This window comes from Salvelinus fontinalis, chromosome 13, assembly GCF_029448725.1.
Source record: "Salvelinus fontinalis isolate EN_2023a chromosome 13, ASM2944872v1, whole genome shotgun sequence".
NCBI lineage: Eukaryota > Metazoa > Chordata > Actinopteri > Salmoniformes > Salmonidae > Salvelinus > Salvelinus fontinalis.
Window position 1 is genome coordinate 46,297,170 of NC_074677.1, and position 13,583 is coordinate 46,310,752.

At 43.6% G+C, this 13,583-nt stretch overlaps 1 protein-coding gene across 3 annotated transcripts in view; it reads left to right on the forward strand.

Annotated features, from left to right (window-relative positions):
• Window positions 1–13,583, forward strand: part of st6gal1 (ST6 beta-galactosamide alpha-2,6-sialyltranferase 1) — a 134,151-nt gene that overhangs the window by 20,143 nt on the left and 100,425 nt on the right. The window lies entirely within an intron of this gene.

A 13,583-nucleotide genomic window follows, 5' to 3' on the forward strand; every position in this document is an offset into this window, starting at 1 on the left:
GATATCTAAGGAAGTCAAAAGGTTTTGCTCGCCTGGGGTAGACTATCTCATGATAAACTGTAGACCACAGTATCTGCCTAAAGAGTTTATCTGTATTTTTTGTAGCTGTCTACATACCACCAAAGACCAATGCTGGCACTACAACCGCACTCAATGAGCTGTATACCGCCATAAGCAAAAAGGAAAACGCTCGTCCAGAGGCGGCGCTCCTAGTGCCCGGGGACATTAATCCAGGGAAATTTAAATCTGTTTTACCTCATTTCTATCAGCATGTTAAATGTGCAACCAGAGGGGGAAAAAACTTGAACACTTTTACTCCACACACAGAGACACGTACAAAGCTCTCCCCCGCCCTCCATTTGGCAAATCTGACCATAATTCTATCCTCCTGATTCCTGCTTACAAGCAAAAAATAAAGCAGGAATCACCAGTGACTCGGTCTATAAAAAAGTGGTCAGATGAAACAGATGCTTAACTACAGGACTGTTTTGCTAGCACAGACTGGAATATGTTCCGGGATTGTTCAGATGGCATTGAGGAGTACATCATATCAGTCACTAGCTTCATCAATAAGTGCATCGATGATGTCGTTCCCACAGTGATTGTACGTACATACCCCAACCAGAAGCCATGGATTACAGGCAGCGTTCGCACTGAGCTAAACGGTTGAGCTGCCGCCTTCAAGGAGCGGGACTCTAACCCGGAAGCTTATAAGAAATCCCTCTATGCCCTCCGACGAACCATCAAACAGACAAAGCATCAATACAGGACTAAGATCGAATCGTACTACACCGACTCCGACGCTCGTCGGATGTGTCAGGGCTTGCAAACTATTACAGACTACAAAGGGAAGCACAGCCGAAAGCTGCCCAGTGACACAAGCCTACCAGACGGGCTACATAACTGCTATGCTCGCTTCGAGGCAAGTGACACTGAAACATGCATGAGAGCATCAGCTCTTCCGGATGACTGTGTGATCACGCTCTCCACAGCCGATATGAGTAAGACCTTTAAACAGGTCAACATTCACAAGGCCGCAGGGCCAGACAGATTATCAGGACATGTACTCCTAGCATGCGTTGACCAACTGGCAAGTGTCTTCAACCTCTCCCTGTCTAAGTCTGTAATACCAACATGTTTCAAGGAGATCACCATAGTCCCTGTGCCCAAGAACACTAAGGGAACCTTCCTGAATGACTACCGACCCGTAGCACTCGCGTCTGTAGCCGTGAAATGCTTTGAAAGGCTGGTCATGGCTCACATCAACACCATTATCCCAAAAACCCTAAACCCACTCCAATTTGCATACCGCTCCAACAGATCCACAGATGATCCAATCCCTGTTGCACTCCACACTTCCCTTTCACACCTGGACAAAAGGAACACCTACAGTTGAAGTCGGAAGTTTACATACACCTTAGCCAAAAAACATTTCAACTCAGTTTTTCACAATTCCTGACATTTAATCCTTGTTTTAGGTCAGTTAGGATCACCACTTTATTTTAAGAATGTGAAATGTCAGAATAATAATAGAGAGAACGATTTATTCAGCTTTTGTTACTTTTATCACATTCCCAGTGTGTCAGAAGTTTGCATACACTCAATTAGTATTTGGTAGCATTACCTTTAAATTGTTTAACTTGGGTCAATCGTTTCGGTTATCCTTCCACAAGCTTCCCACAATAAGTTGGGTGAATTTTGGCCCATTCCTCCTGACAGAGCTGGTGTAACTGAGTCAGGTTTGTAGGCCTCCTTGCTCGCACACACTTTTTCAGCTTTGCCCACACATTTTCAATAGGATTGAGGTCACGGCTTTGTGATGGCCACTCCAAAACCTTGACTTTGTTGTCCTTAAGCCATTTTGCCACCATTTTGGAAGTATGCTTCGGGTCATTGTCCATTTGGAAGACCCATTTGCGACCAAGCTTTAACATCCTGACTGATGTCTTGAGATGTTGCTTCAATATATCAAAATACCTTTCCTACCTCATGATGCCATCTATTTTGTGAAGTGCACCACTCCCTCCTGCAGCAAAGCACCCCCACAACATGGTGCTGCCATCACCGTGCTTCACGGTTGGGATGGTGTTCTTCGGTTTGCAAGCATCCCCCATTTTCCTCCAAACATAAGGATGGTAAATATGGCCAAACAGTTCTATTTTTGTTTCATCAGACCAGAGGACATTTCTCCAGAAAGTACAATCTTTGTCCCCATGTGCAGTTGCGAACCGTAGTCTATCTTTTTTATGGCTATTTTGGAGCAGTGGCTTCTTCCTTGTTGAGCGGCCTCTCAGGTTATGTCGATACAGGACTTGTTTTACTGTGCATATAGATACTTTTGTACCTGTTTCCTCCAACATCTTCACAAGATCCTTTCCTGTTGTTCTGGGATTGATTTGCACTTTTCACACCAAAATACGTTCATCTCTAGGAGAAAGAAAGCATCTCCTTCCTGAGCGGTATGATGGCTGCGTGGTCCCATGATGTTTATACTTGCGTATTATTGTTTGTACAGTTGAATGTGGTACCTTCGGGCGTTAGGAAATTTCTCCCAAGGATGAACCAGACTTGTGGAGCTCTACAATTTTTTTCTGAGGTCTTGGCTGATTTCTTTTGATTTTCCCATGATGTCAAGCAAAGAGGCACTGAGTTTGACGGTAGGCCTTGAAATACATCCACAGGTCCACCTCCAATTGACTCAATGATGTCAATTAGCCTATCAGACGTTTCTAAAGCCATGACATAATTTTCAAGAATTTTCCAAGCTGTTTAAAGGCACAGTCAACTTAGTGTACGTAAACTTCTGACCCACTGGAATTGTGATACAGTGAGTTATATGTGGAATAATCTGTCTGTAAACAATTGTTGAAATAATTAAGTAGATGTCCAAACCGACATGCCAAAACTATAGTTTGTTTACAAGAAATTTGTGGAGTGGTTGAAAAACAAGTTTTAATGACACCAACCTAAGTGAATGTAAACTTCCGACTTCAACTGTATGTGAGAATGCTATTCATTGACTACAGCTCAGCGTTCAACACCATAGTGCCCTCAAAGCTCATCACTAAGCTAAGGACCCTGGGACTAAACATCTCCCTCTGCAACTGGATCCTGGACTTCCTGACGGGATGCCCCCAAGTGGTAAGGGTAGATAACAACACATCAGCCACGCTGATCCTCATCACGGGAGCCAATCAGGGGTACATGCTCAGTCCCCTCCTGTACTCCCTGTTCACTCATGACTGCATGGCCAGGCACGACTTCAACACCATCATTAAGTTTGCTGATGACACAACAGTGGTAGGCCTGATCACCGACAATGACGAGACAGCCTATAGGGAGGAGGTCAGAGACTTGGCCATGTGGTGCCAGGACCACAACCTCTCCCTCAATGTTATCAAGACAAAGGATATGATTGTGGACTACAGGAAAAAGAGGAACGAGCACGCCCCCATTCTCATTGACGGGGTTGCAGTGGAGCAGGTTGAGAGCTTCAAGTTCCTTAGTGTCCACATCACCAACAAACTAATATGGTCCAAGCACACCAAGACAAGACCAAGACCAACAAGACCAAGACCTCAGGAGGGCACGACAAAACCTATACCCCCTCAGGAGACTGAAAAGATATGACATGGGTCCTCAGATCCTCAAAAGGTTCTACAGCTGCACCATCGAGAGTGTCCTGACTGGTTGCATTGCTGCCTAGTATGGCAACTGCTCGGCCTCCAACCGCAAGGCACTACAGAGGGTAGTGTGAACGGCCCAGTCCATCCTTGGTGCCAAGCTCCCTGCCATCCAGGACCTCTATTCCAGGCAGTTTCAGAGGAAGGCCCCAATAATTGTCAAAGACTCCAGCCACCCTAGTCCTAGACTGTTCTCTCTGCTACCGCACGGCAAGCGGTACCGGAGCGCCAAGTCTAGGTCCAAGAGGCTTCTAAACAGCTTCTACCCCCAAGCCATAAGACTCCTGAATAACTAATCAAATGGCTACCCAGACTATTTGCATTTCCCCCACCCCCCTTTTACACTGCTGCTACTCTTTGTTGTTATCGTCTATTCATAGTCACTTTAATAACTCTACCCACATGTGCATATTACCTCAACTAACCGGTGCCCCCGCACATTGACTCTGTACCTGTACCCCCCTGTATATTGTCTCGCTATTGTTATTTTGCTGCTGCTCTTTAATTACTTGTTACTTTTATTTCTTATTCTTATCCATATTTTATTTTATTTTTAAACTGCATTGTTGGTTAGGGGCTCGTAAATAAGCATTTCACTAAGGTCTACCTACACCTGTTGTATTCGGCACATGTGACTAATACAATTTGATTTGATTTGACCTGAAATCATTGGCCACTTTAATAAATGGAACACTAGTCACTTTAATAATGCCACTTTAATAATGTTGGCATATCTTGCATTACTCACCTCATATGTACAGTATATACTGTATTCTATACCATTTATTGCATCTTAGCCGATGCCGCTCTGTTATTGCTCATCCATATATTTATATTTATATATTCTTATTCCATTCCTTTACTTAGATTTGTGTCTATTAGGTATCTGTTGTGGAATTGTTAGATATTACCTGTTAGATATTGCTGCACTGTCGGAACTAGAAGCACAAGCATTTCGCTACACTCGCAATTACATCTGCTAACCATGTGTGTGACCAATGCAATTTGATTTTACATGCAGATGTATGCAGACGATACAGTCCTGTATGTACACTCAAAAAATAGGCAACAAGTTGTTAACTGAAGCTACAGTATGGTACACGTTTCTAAATGTATGACTGATTCTTGCCTGCATTTAAATATCGACAAGACTGTTTGTATGTGCTTCTCTAAGAAATCCATTGATTCTTCTCAACCAGCTGTTCTTGTTAACGGGGAGAATCTGAAAGTTGTGTCTAACTTCAGGTATCTCGGCGTCATTTTGGACTCCAACTTGACATTGAAGAAACGAGTGAAGAAGGTGGTTAACACTGTCAAGTTTAGGCCATCCGACTTTCGGTTGATAAGACCTCAACTTCCTCTGGGATGCATGTTATGATCAATATATGCATGTTATGATCTTCTCACATCTGAGATATTGCCTCACGTACTGGTCACAAGCAGGAGCTACTACTCTGAATCCCATTGAATCACTCTACAAACAAACCAAACAGTTTCCACCATTGTCACATCATTCCCCAAAAAATAATTGATTTCATCTGGATAGCTTTTAGCAGTATGTAGATGCAAGATTTTGTCTTTAGGATCTTGCATGGTCTTGCACCTCCACCCCTATGCCGGCATAGCATGCTCACGGAAAGCACCTCCAGGATACCTCCTTTTTGACACAGCACCTCCTTTTCGACACAGTAAATTCGGTCAATCGGCCTTCTCCGTTAGAGCTACAATATACTGGAATGCAATGCACATAGACTTGAGAGACTGCACTGATTATTGTACTTTTAAATGTAAATTGAAAACATGGCTCAAATCCATCCAAACCTGTACATGAGTCATCTGTGGTTCCTCATAGGTAAGACAACAGTTGATGATCTTTTTTAAAAAGATGTTAGAATGATATATTATTGGATGTAATGTTTTTGTGTTGTTTTGGTGAGTATTTGCATTGCGGCTGTGTAATTGCCGTTACCTGCCCAGGGGCTATTGGTGCAAATGAGCTTTTGGCTAACCCCGGCACCTTGACATGGATGTTGCATTATTGTAAATTGATGTTGATTAATGTGCATTGTCCCCTATAAATAAATACATTTAGAACAATAGTGTAATAATGAAGAATTGTGGGCGTTGTGGGCGGTCTAATTATTTTATGATGAAAGGCTAGGAATGGTATATAATTTCCCCTCAGAGAGCCAAATCAGACACCGAGTACAACACAATGTGTGTAGTTCACAATGACAAGCCAAACCAAATGCTGCAGAATTTAGACGAGTTGGGAGTCGGATGGAGGATCAGATATTGAGCTTGAAATCGACGTTGCAAACAGATGAAAGAGCGTGGATGTGGAGTCATTTTGGTCTGATGGGTATGGGGTGGACCTTTTCCGAGAGACCATATCAGGCAAACACTTCAGAGAAATTACGCAACACCTGCGGCAGGTGCACAGGAAAAAAAGCCCTATGAAAACTGTGTGCAGTGCAACTGATTTGTTTGCGGGGCTTGCTCACACAAAGCCCCGAAGCTGTGTGCTGACTGTGGACGCAAGCATAAAGAGAAGACGAGATTGATTATTGCGTAAAGGCACTGGTATAAGGGCACAATACATTATCCCATACAATCGACAAATGACAGTTTTTATATCTTGCCATTCATATTTTTCCACTACTATTTCTTTATGCAATTCATCCTTTACAATTGTCCATGCACTAGTCTTTAGGAATACAGGAAATAATTTCCCCTGTGACCTGGCTGATTATATTATTATTATGTTTTTAGTTTCTACTTTGACTAAATAAGCTGTGAATGGACCTGATTAATTACTATAACCCTATTGCTAATCGAATCTACAAATAAAGTTGGTCAAATGGATTACACTGTAATGTTTTTATGGTAAGGGAAACGAAAATAGGATATAGGCCTACATTTATTCTAGGACCTTTTAGAATTATACAAAACATCATTGACTCTATCTAAACAAACAACTATTGTTGTTATTTTTTATTTATTTATAGATTTCCACAAATACTTCTTCATCCAAATAATCCTTTATGATAGTGCATAAACTATTTATCAAGCGCTGGTGCTTATGTTTGCTGTACCTTGCGGGTATCTGATGCATATGCTAAAGGCACGCCTGGCAAAGTTCTCAACATTCTCTAGCGGGTACTTATTGGCTGAAAGCCCAGGCGGTTCTAGTGTGAAAGGCCAACTCACAGCGACCCCTCCCCCATCTCTCTGACTGTATTCTCTCTTTCTCTCTGTCTGGTCCTGCTCTACTTTCTCTCTCCATCACTACATCTCGTTTCTGTTTAGATTTTTCTTATTGGTCAGTCTGAAGCATTGTTGGCTAAACCTTTGTCTTCTTTGTCCCATTTCGATTCATTGTGCCATTTTTAAAGTAGTGCACTGTAGGGAATAGGAAGCCATTACACAGCTATAGCCATTAAGCCTGTGGCTGTGTTACCAGGTCAGTGGGTTGGCTGGAGTAGGCCTATACACTGGATGTACATTGTACATTGTGAATGTGAGGATGGCTGAGAGAGGGACCACTATTAGCTACTGTGTTGCATCCCAAATTACACTCTATTACCTATTTAGTGCACTACTTTTGAGCTGGGCCCATATGGTGCCATTTGGGATGCAGGCCTACTAAGCCTGTGGCTCTGCTCTGGGCAAGGGTGCCTGTTCACTACAGCAGATAAATAATGTAACATGAACATATTGATTTCAAAGGTTCCCTACAGTTCCATGTAGCTTTAGCTCGGCCAATGTGTCTGTGTAAGATAACAAGCAAGCAGGAAGTTCCATGATGGTACAACCACACAATGATAAAGGCTCACCATCAATCTCCACCTGCTCCCATTTCATTAACTCTTGAATTAGTCTCTCCCTGTCTCTCTCTCACATATATACTCTAACTCAGATTGATTTATGCAGGGCTGTTGTTTTGCCAATGCTTTTCTTTGAGACGCTTGTGTCCATACTAATCCAGATTTTCAGAATTGCTGTCCAACCAGCCTCTCCTCTGGTGCCATTCAATGTGTGAGTGTGTGTGTGCTTGTCTATAATCTAATGCTATTCTGATCGTGTGTGGGATCTTCTCTCGGATGTCTAGCCCAGTTTTGACCGATTAACAACAACCGTTCGTCTCCTCAGCTCTCTCTCTCTCTCCCTGTCTCTCTCGTTCTTTCTCCCTCACTGTTTCCTTCTCCCTCTCGCTCTCTCTGATGAAGGATCAGATTTACATTAGATGAGGCCAAGAAACAGCCTCTGAGAGTTTAAACAGGGCTACTGCAACATTGTTTCTTTAAGAAAATGTTCAGCAGCACTATTCAAAAAAGCTAATTTGAAAAATATAATAAATTACATTTGTAAAGCTCTTTTCATCATACAAAAATAATCTAAATAGTTCAAATAAAAATATAAAATAGAGAAATAGTAAAACATTATATACAGTTGAAGTCGGAAGTTTACATACACCTTAGCCAAATACATTTAAACTCAGTGTTTCCCAAATCCTGCCATTTAATCCTAGTAAAAATTCCCTGTTTTAGGTCAGTTAGGATCACCACTTTATTTTAAGAATGTGAAATGTCATAATAATAATAGAGATTATTTCAGCTTTTATTTCTTTCATCACATTCCCAGTGGGTCAGAAGTTTACATACACTCAATTAGTATTTGGTAGCATTGACTTTAAATTGTTTAACTTGGGTAAAACATTTCACGTAGCATTCCACAAGCTTCCCACAATAAGCTGGGTGAATTTTGGCCCATTCCTCCTGACAGAGCTGGTGTAACTGAGTCAGGTTTGTAGGCCTCCTTGCTCGCACACACGCTTTTTCAGTTCTGCCCACAAATTTTCAATAGGATTGAGGTCAGGGATTTGTGATGGCCACTCCAATACCTTGACTTTGTTGTCCTTAAGCCATTTTACCACAACTTTGGAAGTATGCTTGGGGTCATTGTCCATTTGGAAGACCCATTTGTGACCGAGCTTGAACTTCCTGACTGATGTCTTGAGATGTTGCTTCATTATATGCACATCATTTTCCTACCTCATGATGCCATCTATTTTGTGAAGTGCACCAGTCCCTCCTGCAGCAAGGCACCCCCACAACATAATGCTGCCACCCCCGTGCTTCACGGTTGGGATGGTGTTCTTCAGCTTGTAAGCATGCCCCTTTTTCCTCCAAACATAACGATGGTCATTATGGCCAAACAGTTCTATTTTTGTTTGATCAGACCAGAGGACATTTCACCAAAAGTATGATCTTTGTCCCCATGTGCAGTTGCAAACTGTAGTCTGGCTTTTTTATGGAAGTTTTGGAGCAGTGGCTTCTTCCTTGCTGAGCGGCCTTTCGGGTTATGTTGATATAGGACTCGTTTTACTGTGGATATAGATACTTTTGTACCTGTTTCCTCCAACATCTTCACAAGGTCCTTTGCTTTTTTGTCTGGGATTGATTTGTTTAAAGGCACAGTTTACTTAGTGTACGTAAACTTTTGACCCACTGGAATTGTGATACAGTGAGTTATAAGGGAAATAATCTGTCTGTAAACAATTGTTGGAAAAATGTATTGTGTCATGCACAAAGTAGATGTCCTAACCGACTTACCAAAACTATAGTTTGTTAACAAGAAATTTGTGGAGTGGTTAAAAAACAAGTTTTAATGACTCCAACCTAAGTGTATGTAACTTCCGACTTCAACTGTATTTATACTGTTAAACAGTACCAGTCAAACGTTTGGACACACCTACCTACTCATTCAAAGGTTTTTCTTTATTTTATATTTTTTAGTGAAGACATCAAAACTATGAAATAACACATATGGAATCATGTAGTAACCACAAATGCTGCTCCTAAACTCCCCAATGTAGGTCTCCATCGCTTTGGTCTCTGGTCCCAACAGAGAGTACAGTCGTCCCCGGGACGGAGTAGGGCTAGGGAGAAGGTCAATCCCTCAGTCATATGGTCGGTGCGGCGGAAGTGAAATGGCCTAGGCCTTGTTGAACACCTCCTGGAGGTCCTGGTACTCTGTGGGAATTGCGGAGAGGTCTGGGGCAAATTCCGAGCCCCCAGGAAGATGTCCCAGGGCAGGTGCTGACTTCAGGCAATGGCCATGGTAGAATGCCAGGAGAATCCCAATACCACAGGAATCTGAGAAGACTTAATGAGCAGGAACTGGATAGCCTCGCTGTGGTTCCCTGACACACGTAGGTTGATGGGAGTGGTGTTGTGGGTAACCCGGCCTTTAGAGCACCCATCCAGCGCTCTAACGTTCATGGTAATGGAGAGGAGCTGAGTGGGGATGCCCAGCTAGGAAGCCAGGGTAGAGTCCAAAAAGCTGTCATCAGCCCAAGAGTCGATGAGGACCTGTAGAGATTTTGACTGGTTTCCCTACAGCAGAATGGCATGAAATGGAGTGCGAGTAAGAACATTTCTCCATATGGCCCACCAGAGTACTCGCTCCTACCGGTGAGCCTGGTCTTTTAACGGACAAGAGGACACAAAATGACCATGAGTCCCGCAATACAGGCAACTCTTAGTATTGAGCCTGTATAGCCGTTCCGCTGGAGGCAACTCAGCTCTGCCTAGTTCCCTTGGGCTCTGGAAACGGTGACTCGGCCGTCTTCGGCGACTCTCGAGGAACCGCGGGTAGCCTCGGGTTCTCTCGGCAACGGGGCCATCAGGGATTTCCGTGATGCCTCGGAGGCGAGGTGGAATCCTTGGACGGGCAAGCGAAATTGAATCTTCTCTCCCTCCGTCGTTCCCATAGTCGCCCATCGATCCTGATGGTCAAGGCGATGATGGAATCGAGATCCATCAGTAATTCCCGGGCTGCAGACTCGTCCTTGACCTCCTCCGAGACTCCATGTAGGAACATGTCGAACGATTCCTGGTTCCAGGCACTCTCAGCTACCAACGTGCGGAAATCCACCGCATAGTCTGCCACACTGCGGGATTCCTGCCAGAGCTGGAGTAGCCTCCGGGCAGCCTCTCCCTCGGAAAATGTGGCATCAAACACCTTCTTGACCTCTCCCACGAACTCCTCCAGACAACGCATATGGCTGGCTGTTGCTCCCATACAGCTGTAGCCCAGGCGAGCGCCCTCCCAGACATCAGCGTGATAAGGTACGCGTTGCACAGCTGGTCTGAGTCTGCTGGGTCAGTCATGGCCAGTTCGTACTATCACGTTTCAGGCTAATGTTCAGGGCAGGCAGAATGGTCAACAACGGGAAAACTAGGAAACAGGAACAATCGAGAGACAGGAGCAGAGGGAAAAACGCTGGTAGGCTTGACGAAACAAAGCGAACTGGCAACAGACTAACAGAGAACACAGGTATAAATGCACAGGGGATAATGGGGAAGATGGGCAACACCTGGAGGGGGGTGGACACAATCACAAAGACAGGTGAAACAGATCAGGGTGTGACATTTGGTGGTTCCAAACTTCTTCCATATAAGAATGACGGAGGCCACTGTGTTCTTGGGGACCTTCAATGCTGCAGAAATGTTTTGGTACCCTTCCTGAGATCTGTGACTCGACACAATCCTTTCTCAGAGCTCTACGGAAAATTCCTTGGACCTCATGGCTTGGATTTTGCTCTGACATGCACTGTCAATTGTGGGACCTTATATAGGTGTGTGCCTTTCCAAGTCATGTCCAATGAATTTAATTTACCACAGGTGGACTGCAGTCAAGTTGTAGAAGCATCTCAAGAATGGAAAATGGAAACAGGGGGCACCTGAGTTCAATTTTGCTTCTCTTAGCAAAGGGTCAGGTATTTCTGTTTCATATTTGTAATAAACTTGCAAACATTTCTAAAAACCTGTTTTCGATTTGTCATTATGGGGCATTGTGTGTAGATGGATGAGATTTTTTATTTATTTAATCCATTTTAGAATAATGCTGTAAAGTAACAAAATGTGGAAAAAGTCAAGGGGTCTGAAAACAGTCCAAATGCACTGTAAGTGTTCAATCATTCTCTACAGCTCTCTTCAGAGTGTGCACTCGTTCCCTAACCCTGCAGTCGTTTCATTTCAAAAGAGTGGGCTGATGTAGATGCTGTCTATGGTGGAAACTCCTTCTTGCTCACACTTAAATCAATCCAATGCTTCTAAAGTGGGCAGCTGCACACTACAGGGAGAAGGGGAGAGAATCAGAATGCCGCCTTTCTCTCCCCCTCTGTCCCGTCTTTAAGAGAGTGAAAGGCGGTTTTCCTACTTCTCTGGGTCCAGTCCAGCCTCTTCACTTGTTTAAAGGTCAACTCACCAGCTACCCCTCCCCCCATCTATCTGACTGTATTCTCCCTTTGTTTCTGTCTGGCCCTACTCCCCCCCCCCCATTACATCTCATTCCTGTTTAGATTTTTTTCATAGGTCTGTCTGAATCAAGCTCTGTCTCTCTTCCTCATTTGCCATTCCATCTCTCTCCCTTCTTCCTTCAACCCACATCTCTCTGTAGATCAGCCTCTACTACCTCCACTCTCTCCCTCTCCAGTGTCCATCCTTCGCTTGGCCCGATTGGCTATAGGCAGTCTTAGTGACGAGGCTCTACTTCTTTCAAATCAAATCAAATCAAATTTTATTAGTCACATACACATGGTTAGCAGATGTTAATGCGAGTGTAGCGAAATGCTTGTGCTTCTAGTTCCGACAATGCAGTAATAACCAACAAGTAATCTAACCTAACAATTCCACAACTACTACCTTATACACACACAAGTGTAAAGGGATAAAGAATATGTACATAAAGATATATGAATGAGTGGTGGTACAGAACGGCATAGGCAAGATGCAGTAGATGGTATAGAGTACGGTATATACATATGAGATGAGTACTGTAGGGTATGCAAACATAAAGTGGCATAGTTTAAAGTGGCTAGTGGTACATGTATTACATAAAGATGGCAAGATGCAGTAGATGATATAGAGTACAGTATATACATATGAGATGGGTAATGTAGGGTATGTAAACATTATATTAAGTGGCATTGTTTAAAGTGGCTAGTGGTACATTTTTACATAATTTCCATCAATTCCCATTTTTAAAGTGGCTGGAGTTGAGTCAGTATGTTGGCAGCGGCCGCTAAATGTTAGTGGTGGCTGTTTAACAGTCTGATGGCCTTGAGATAGAAGCTGTTTTTCAGTCTCTCGGTTCCTGCTTTGATGCACCTGTACTGACCTCGCCTTCTGGATGCTAGCGGGGTGAACAGGCAGTGGCTTGGGTGGTTGTTGTCCTTGATGATCTTTATGGCCTTCCTGTGACATCGGGTGGTGTAGGTGTCCTGGAGGGCAGGTAGTTTGTCCCCTTGCTGCACCTCATTGTTATCCTCCTTTCTAGTCTGACCCTTCTTTCCTCTCTCATCCCTCGTTTCTGTATCAACCTGACTCACAGCATTTAACAAAAAACATGTCTGTGTTTGTTATGTTAATGTAGCACTGTGTAGAAAGGGCAGGCCCACTCGTGTACTGTAGATGAAAACGGAGAGTTCAAAATGTGTTTTCCCATACTGTGTGACTATACAGCACACTGTAGGTGAAAAGGGGTGAGTCATCAAAATATGCATTTTGTCCATGTATATACCGCATACTGTAGTTGTGTTTCTGCTTGTCTGGTCTTTTGATGTTATCCTCCTGTGCTACAGTATTGTCTTGTTCGCGTTGCCATGGGATGTTGAAAGTAAGCAATTTGTTGTCGGAAGGCTCATACTGTCAACTCATCACGGTGCTCTTTCCTTCTCCTTCCGACTCCCATCCCCACTTTTCACTCTAACCCCCCACCCTCTCCCCCTTCTCTCCTCTCTCCCTACCTCTTTGCCATTCTCTTTCCGACCCTCAATTCCTCACTTTCTCACCCCTCCTCTCTACCCCTCCTTCGGCACCCCTTTCTCTCTTA